The 9,019-nt window shown below is 40.8% G+C and overlaps 1 long non-coding RNA gene across 1 annotated transcript; it reads left to right on the top strand.

The window, feature by feature from the left end:
• The first annotated feature begins 5,939 nt into the window (after nt 1–5,939).
• Nucleotides 5,940–7,988, top strand: LOC107310978. The gene is made up of 3 exons (XR_001553812.1): nt 5,940–6,075; nt 6,158–6,237; nt 7,902–7,988. It is a non-coding gene; the product is annotated as an uncharacterized LOC107310978 (long non-coding RNA).
• The last annotated feature ends 1,031 nt before the right edge of the window (nt 7,989–9,019 follow it).

Here is a 9,019-nt window from a genome sequence, read left to right on the forward strand (position 1 = left end):
AGAAGTAGTGCCAGAAAAAAGGCACCAAATAATTTAAATGTTTCAGAGCCTTGAAACTATGCTTTACAGTCTGAAAACAATTCAGCCATGCCTGGAGAACAAGGCAAGGAAAGTGCCATGTCAGGGTGCAACAAGGGCCAGCTAATATCTCAGGGACCAGCTGCTGAGTGTGATGACATTGCCAGTGGACAGACTATGAGGCAAGCAAGGCAAGCCTGCAGCAGCAGCCAGGAGCAGCTCAGAACCCAGAGTCCTGAGCCCCAGCCAAGTTCATGGGCCCAGGGCTGGGGCTGAGGGCAAGACATCATATTGCTTGTCAGGGTTGGTTCAGCAGGGCCTAGCGCTGGGCCAGGTAGGTTTGTGTAGGAATGTGAGAGAGATTCTACAGCATCACTGGGGCAGAGAGTGACTGGACAGTGCTGGGCTGAAATGGAGTCCTGGCCCATGCGAAACTGCTTTTCACTGTTAAATAAGCTCTCTTTCCATGTCTTGGTTTCATCACAACAAAGCTTTAAGTTTTAAACCCTGTGTGTAAGAATGGTAGGAAAGTCCCTGTTTTACCCTCCTCCAACAGGGATGCTAAAAGTGTATGGACTTCCCTCTACTATTCCACAAAAGTCTTGCAAAAAGCACACGACTTGTCTCCACCAAAATAAGGCTTGGGCACATACGCTTTGATTTATGGATCAAAGGGGAGTCATTCAGGTGCTTACAACCAATCTTTCCTTTGTCATTACTACCAGTTAATGTGGAATGTTACTCAGCTATCACATAACAGTCACACATCTAGTTCTTCTCTGCTGAGCTCTCCAGCCTGTCCAGATCGTGCTGAATGGCAGCACAGCCTTCTGGTGTGCACGCCACTTCATCCCAGCTTTGTATCTGCAGCAAACTTGCTGAGAGTGCACTTTCTCTCTCTTCATCCCAATTGTTGATAGTATGTAACAAGATCATACCCAACACCAAGCCCTGGGGAACACCACTAGTTACATGCCTCCAACTTGGCTCTGTGCTACTGATCACAACACTCTGATCCCTGACAGGCAGCCAATTCTCAGTCTACCTTATTGTCTATTAATCTATCTCACAGTTTCTAAGCTTACCTACAAGGAGATTATGGGAGACAATGTCAAAAGCCTTGCTGAAGTCAAGGTACACAACATCCGCTGCTTTCCCCTCATCTACCCAGCGAGTGACAGTAGCACAGAAGGCTACCTGGTCAAGCATTATCTCCCCCCTTACTGAACCCATACTGACTACTTCTATCAGTTTTTTGTTTTTTTTATTTTATTTTTTTTAATTTTTTTTTTATTTCTAAAAATAAAATGTCTTACACCTGTTAAGTTTAAGCCTGTTCTTCCTTTCTCAAATCCATAGCTGTTAAATACAGAGACTTTGAAATGGGCATGTTTCCATACTTACAGTGGTGCTAAAAAATATTAGACCCATACTAACTTATCTCCATCTCAATCTACTCATATTCAGACTTTATTTCTATTAATTATATGGAATAATAACCTAACCATATTTGATATTCTTCCCACTGTATAATGGAAGAAATGACACAATAGAGGTAGTTACTGACCTTTCTTTTAATGGCCAGTTAGAATGCTCCTTGTACACACACAAATTGTATCAAATGTCCATAGATCACACCCCACATATTCCAAGTCCAAAGCCACGCAACTATTCCATCTACCTTGCAGTTATCAGTGAAAGAAATGTTCCCAACAGGATGTGTAAACAAACTGTCAAAATGCTGTAATCTGTAGAACCAAAGTCTTGATGTCAACTCAGAATCACTACTAAAAGAAAAGCCTGATGTCAGCCAAATCAAGAAATCCCAGGCCTATAGATTACACTATGGTTCTGTCTCCAAAAAAAAACCACATCCAACCATGAAGAAGGAAGGTAATGACAGAGCAGTACGTGGTGTTTACTTCAGATGTATCAAGAGAGGTATTCTTCAACATAGTCCTACAACTGCTTATCAGAGGTACGCTGGATGTGTGGGCTTTGAAAGAATATTTGACAGTCACATCAGAAAGTGGACCCAGTGTTACATATGCATCCTCCTTTCACAATTGAGTTTTATGAAATGAATTCTGTTGGTACATTCTTAGTTTGAAGCAGAAAAAAAAATAAAATTAAATTTAAAAAAATTACTCAGCACTTTTTAGGGAAATGGCACTGAGTTGAGTTGCAGTCAAATTCAAATTGCTTGCTGGCAAGCAGCTAAAGAGAAACGCTGGGAAAAGAAACAAACTCTATGTGCCCTGTAATAGAAAAAAATATACTTCTAGACATTTATCATGGAATTCTCTCCAGAGCTCACTCCGTGACAGCGGGAATATACACAGGGAGAGAAGGAACAAAGTACCTCCCTGCTCTAACAGCGCGGTACTGCATGGAGGCACAGCCTGGCCACATGCGCCCCAAGAGAGGGGACGGTGAGGGAGATTGCGAATGGGGTCTAGGAGGGGAAAAAATGAAGAAAAAAAAAGGGGGGGGGAGAACGATCTAACAACGAAGGGCAGTTTAATGAACCCAATGACACTAAACAACAACGAGAGAGTTTCAACAAGGAGAAAAACAAGTCCAAATCTCACCGGCGGGCTGTGGGAGGTGGGAAGTTCCAACCACGCTGTCTCCTCGCAGGGAACCCGGCGAAAACCCCCTGCCCTTCCGGTCCTTCCCCACCTCCCCTCCGCTGCCGCTTCCCTCCCCCCATGCCCATTTAAGGCTGTCCACGGAGAGGAGAGGAGAGGAGAGGAGAGGAGAGGAGAGGAGAGGAGAGAGGAGAGAGAGGAGAGAGAGGAAGGACGAGGAGAGGAGAGGAGAGGAAGGAGAGGGAGAGGAGAGGAGAGGAGAGGAGAGGAGAGGAGAGGAGGAGAGGAGAGGACGAGGAGAGGAGAGAGAGGAGAGAGGAGAGGAGAGAGAGGAGAGGAGAGGGAGAGAGAGGACGAGGAGAGGAGAGGAGAGGAGAGGAGAGGAGAGGAGAGGAGAGGAGAGGAGAGAATTGTCTCCTTAACTCACATCATCCCACATGATGTTCTGATGTGGAATAGCGACACCAACCAAATTACAAAAACCACAACAAGAATAATTTTGACACCAAAATTTTCTTGAGATCTCTCATTATGTTAATATTCTTTCCCCCAAGTCAGGGTCATTTCAGATAAGTGTATAAAGTGAACAACAGCCTGTAATTATTCAAGATTTCTAAGACACAACTGAGTTTAAAATCAGTGTTCGGCTGAATATTCCATCTTAGCAGGAAGCAGCAGAAACCTCAGGTCCTGATCACTTGCAGATATTAATTATAAAAATCAGAAAGAAAAGTTTGGTCTTGAAAATTCATAAAAATGCAGGCTTGATTTCCCATCGTTTCAGAGCAGAATAAAACATAAGCTGGTTAACTTAAGGTAATATTTTATCCAGAAAACACGAGAAAAGAAACATCCTAATTGACTGCAAATCCAGCTGTGGACTGAAAATAGAATTTTTAAAAGTCACATTTTTCATGTTACTAAGTTCAGCACTGTCTGGTCTTTGAAGAAACAGTTTGGCTCAACAGAGCTAGCCAGATCACTCAGCATTCACACGGGAACTTTCTTCTGCTGTCAGTTGGCCCAAAAACGTGGTTGTGAGACTTAACATATCCTGGCTGCTAACTATTCAGCGTATCAACCAGGGCCACCTTCATACACAGGGAAGAGATTTAGAGATGGAACGTTTTAGGCTTTTTGTGGACACTTTGTTCTGCTTAAAACATCTTGGCTTTTACCAGACAGATTTTCAAGGCTGATGAAAGAATCTGTGCACTGGATCTATTCCATTTTAGTAGTAATTAAACTCTCTGTTCCTAAAGGCTCAACCTAATTCTTAATGAAACAAACAGCATAATTCCAACTGAGTTCTAGAGAGTCAAGATCCAGTTCCAATTACTTAGGACTCTTCACATGAACACTTTCTAATTGTTATCAAGATAAAAGTGGTCAGAAACCAAGCGTTTGACTGAAAAGAGTACCTCTACAACAATAATTAAAATGCCATTTCTGCCATTTGGTCCCTTAATAGAAGTTCCAGAATACACATCCCCTGCCTGTTAACGCTAGCATTCTGAATTTAAGCTGGCCACTTCATTTATTAATTTCCATGTAGTGTACCTCATAACCATATACATACTAATCCCGTAATGCCAAGTATTCTGGGGATCTTAAAATGAGTCCCTGCTAGCACTAACTTTTCTACACTCAAGGCCTTTACCCTATGTACTGAACTCTCGCCCTGTTTCCTTGCCTCATGACTCACCACTGAACAAGTCTGACTGTGCAATGCTATCTCTAATCACAGAGGCCCCAAACCGTTGTCACTCAAAAGAAGTACAGTAGCAGTGTTCCAAAATTTAGCTGAACACATGGACATCTAGCTTCTCTTAGAACTGATCATTGCTGGAGAAAATGCTGGTTTGGTGAAATCAAGACATTTCACAGAATCACTTTTACTATTTTTTTAAACCAAGAAAGATTTCAAACTGAAACCTCCTCAGTTCTCTGACAGCTTATCTATCCAGCAAATTGACAGCTCATCAGGTAGAGAGGCATACAGCATCTGCAGTCTATTACCCAAGTGGAGACAGGACCTCAAGCCTCCAAGAGATCACTGGAAAGCTCAGCAGTAACCTCAATTCATATGCTCCAAAGACAAAGTTTTTCAGAGGGTGAAAAATCAGTGCAACTGAGCAGAAAATAAATGCCAGGACAGCTGCACAAAATGAGGATCTGTCTCTTGTTTTGTAATATTTGATTAAAACAGAATTCCACATCTCTAATGATACACTGCCAAAGTTGAACATCAACTGCACGAGTAGCTATGTAGCAGGATGTGGAAAACTATTTTGTGTTAATGATTCTATGCTCTTATCAATATTTTACAGTCTCCTTATGAGCAGGTTAGTGTTTGATAGAAGATACCACAGTGGAAGCAGAAAGTGTCAAATCTGTCACTGAAAGGTTTCATATTGTTCCAGTCACATTCAGCAAATGGTCAAAAGGCTTGTAAAATTTTCTTGTAAAAGAAAATTACAAAATAATTATACAAAATATATGCAAACTAACCTCACAGTACAATGCAATGAAGTATTTAATTACACAGGCCCCTGCTATTAGGAAAACAAGAGAGCCAATGAAAAATCTTCAATAGGAAGATAATCAGCTGTTTATATTGCATAAGGACTTGATCAAATAGCTGACTCTCAAACAGGATTTTTTTAAAGAATTAATGGTATATAAATCACATGATTAAAGCAATGCAGGGTGCTTCATAATTGTTGGTTCTTTGTATAAACTATAAGCTTACTCTGTGACCAAAACCTGGCTCTGTTTTATACTTTTTATTAAATTGCCAAGAAAATCAAGTGGAGATGTCTGCATAGACAACCAGGTTTTCACACGTTCATTTTACTCTACTTGCCTTGGTTAAAATTCTGTGAAGCTCTGCTGATTGATTAGCTAGAAAATTCTCCACCTTGAATCATCTGGGACCACAAACCTGCATTGTTAGCCCCACTGGGGCTTCACAGAGGTACCCACTCACGGATAAGCCCACATTAAACACATTTATATAGAAATACCTTCTGCCTGTGCATTCATTACAAGTGATTTTTCCCCTTCATATTTTTTCCTAAATCCTAGAAACGTATTGTGAGGATTTGACCAGTCACTCTTTACCTTCTTACATTAAGGGGTCTAGAGAAAAATGTTGTAATCTGAGATGCAGTTCACTGACATGAGTGTGGAAAAGATCTTCAGTACTGTTAAAGTCACCCATTGAAATGAATATATTTAATAAAGCCATAACACTCTTGATGGCAGGAAAATTAAAACATTTTATCCCAAAGATCTTCTATACTCTTTTTTTTTTTTCTCTGCAGGTCAGTCCCAATTCTGGTACTTAAAGATGGCCTCAGACTATTTCTGCCTGTAAAGTAGCACATAATCTGCTAGTCCAAAGGCAAGAAATACCCCAGTCTAGAAATCTTTTCTACCTGCACATGGTTGGAAAGTGGAAACCGTAGGTATCTGAGCATGGTTCAATGGATGGTTCAATACAGGCCTGAAATGTCAGTAAAACCCTCTCATTTGTTTTTCCACAGGCAATTCAGGAATAGACTGCTAATTAGAAGAATAACAATGAAGTTAATCTCACAGCCTAGGAGCAGAGATGCCCCTAAAGGTAACCATAAGGGCACAAGTTCTTTGTTCTTGAAATAGAAGAAAGTTGAGAGAGAAATAGTCTCTGTTCCCAGGAAAAAAAAAAAAAAAAAANAAAAAAAAAAAAAAAAAAAAAAAAAAAAAAAAAAAAAAAGCCAGGATAAACAGGACAGAGAGAGCAAAGCATGCTACAATCTGCCAGTGCTGCTATCAAAGTTTGTTTTAGCCTGATAGGATATTTTGCTGCCTTCGGAAGACACATGCCTTTGATGCTACATTTGTTCTACTTACTGTCAGGACTAAAACCTTTTTCCTGCTCTGCAGAGAAAGCTCAGTCACTGAATCTGTCTACTTCTTCTCCCATCTCCTCAGCTCCCCTCCCCTCTGGCACTCAAAGCCAAGGCATGAAGTTACATCTCTATTTCTTCCATCAGTTTTTGTGGTATGTGAGTTCCACTAAGACATGGGCACGTTCCAAAAATAACATGCAAATAAGGACTTCTGTGTTTTCAAGACCCGACCCAAAATATTTATTTATCGAGAAGCTGAAATTCTCACGAGCAATGGGTGAAATTTGGAGGAGAGGAGATCTGCAGCAGGCCTGCTCATAACACTGAATCTGAAACAAGTACTGTAGTATAAAGAAAAAAGGGTAAACCATAAACAAAATGTCCGTAGAAATCTATATGTTAATTCACACCGATAACTTTTGTATTAGAAAAAAAATGATAATCAAAGCATAGGTACCCTTAAGTATTTATAGGGATTACTACAAACTCTTGAATGATTTATTACTGCCAGAGCAGTAATGAATTGCTTATGGTAAACAGGAGATTTACAGTTTCCCAGAAGGAATATTCCCCATCAGGATACAAATAACTCCCATTGACTTCACTGCTTTTCCTGCTGTGAAGAACTATTAATTTTTTGGCTTTGTTGGGAGTTATGATGTTTTGCATCAGGAGATAAAGAAACAAATTAAGAATTCCTGTCTATTTCTTAAATCTATTTCAAATATTCCTCTCTTAGTTGGAAGGAAAAAAAAATCTATTTAAATCAAACTCCTCTATAGAGACTCAAAATTATAACATCATCTATAAACAAAATACATGGCTGGTATAGAGCAGAAGAAGCAATTAAAGCCCTAAGGAGCTGAAAGATTTGTCATGAAAGTAATTGCTTGAAAAATACATGTCTTCTGGACAGATTTCACCTGCTAACAACCAAGGTGCCTTCACCCTGCTCATACACATAGATGCAAACTCCCTCACCAACTTGAAATTGTGTATTCACCCCACTGAAATCATGTATTTGTTTCATTTACCAGCAAGTGCATTAAAAATCAACCAAAACAGTAGATTCTTCTTTCTGCTAGTCACATGTGTAGACACCCATCCTGCCCATCTATATCACTTGTCTGACAATTTACCTGGTGCCCAAAAAAAAAAAAAAAAAAAAAAAAGAAAGAAAAGCTCCTCTTTGAGAACCATAGGTGGAGAAAACCATTGCTTTCAAGGAGACATAAAAGGTAATATTTAAGCTGACAGATCAGCAGATGGACAGTCAGAGAGCTGTTGGCATACCTCGTTAGTTATCTGAGATTTCCACTGCAGGAAAGTGTTTTCAAGAGATCAGCAGAATGTGCATGTTTGGTAGCAGAGTGTATTTCTTACCTCCTCCTTGCAGACATCTGGATGGGGTGACACCTGATGGCAGGAAACACAACCAGAGAACCTACTCCAGCGTGGTGACTAACGTGGAAGGAGATTCTACTGCAGTCTCCACTGGAATGGCAGCACTGAAGAAAGAAAAAAGAAAAAGAAAGAATTATTATATTACTCTCGGACACTCTGAGAGTACTCCCACAGATGTCAGTGAGACCATCAGCACAGGTTAGGGAACAAATATGGAAAGACAGGGCTTTTCTTCAAGAAGAAATTGCATGTAGTACTATCCAAACTTAAATCAGAAATTTTGCATGTGGATTTAGGTTCAGCTGAGCTAGATTGTACTAGAAAAGTTAGAGGTGAGCATTAAACTATGATAAAACAATTCAGTGCTACCACAGAAAACTTATGACAAGCTGGAAAGAGAACATAATATCTAGTAAGGGGAGTCCCCTGGAATTAGGGAGTAAAGGGGTCCAAGACAGCTGGTCACTCTTCAAGAAGGAAGTCTTAAAGGCACAGGAGCAAGCTGTCCTTCTGAGCCGCAAAAAGAGCTGGTAGGGAAGAAGACCAGCATGGATGAGTAGGGAGCTATTCTTGAGCCTCCGGGAGAAAAAGAGAATCTACCTCCTGTGGAATAAGGGATAGGCAATGCAGAAAGAGTACAGAGAAGTTGTTAAGATGTGTAGAGAGAAAATCAGAAAGGCAAAAGCCTTTGAAGTCAACCTGGCCTCTGGGGTAAAAAGGAACAAGAAACTCTCTTACAAATACATCAGCAGTAAGAGGAGGAATAAGGAGAGTCTCCACTCTTTACTGGATGAGGCTGGGAATGAGACCACTGAGGATAAGGAAAAGGCAGAGGTTCTGAATGCCTTCTTTATGTCTGTCTTTAAAGGCCAGACCAGGAAAGTTGTTGTGAGCTTGGGGTCAGCCTCTTCTCTTTTGTAACTGGTGATAGGACTAGAGGGAATGGCTTCAAGCTGTCCAAGGGGAGGTTCAGGCTGGACTTTGGGAAATACTACTCTGAAAGAGTGGTCCGGCAGTGGAATGGGCTGCCCAGGGAGGTGGGGGAGTCACCGACCCTGGAGGTGTTCAAGGAACGTTTGGACCTTGTGTTGAGGGGCATGGTTTAATGAG

The sequence above is a fragment of the Coturnix japonica genome, chromosome 3 (genome assembly GCF_001577835.2).
Source record: "Coturnix japonica isolate 7356 chromosome 3, Coturnix japonica 2.1, whole genome shotgun sequence".
Lineage (NCBI taxonomy): Eukaryota > Metazoa > Chordata > Aves > Galliformes > Phasianidae > Coturnix > Coturnix japonica.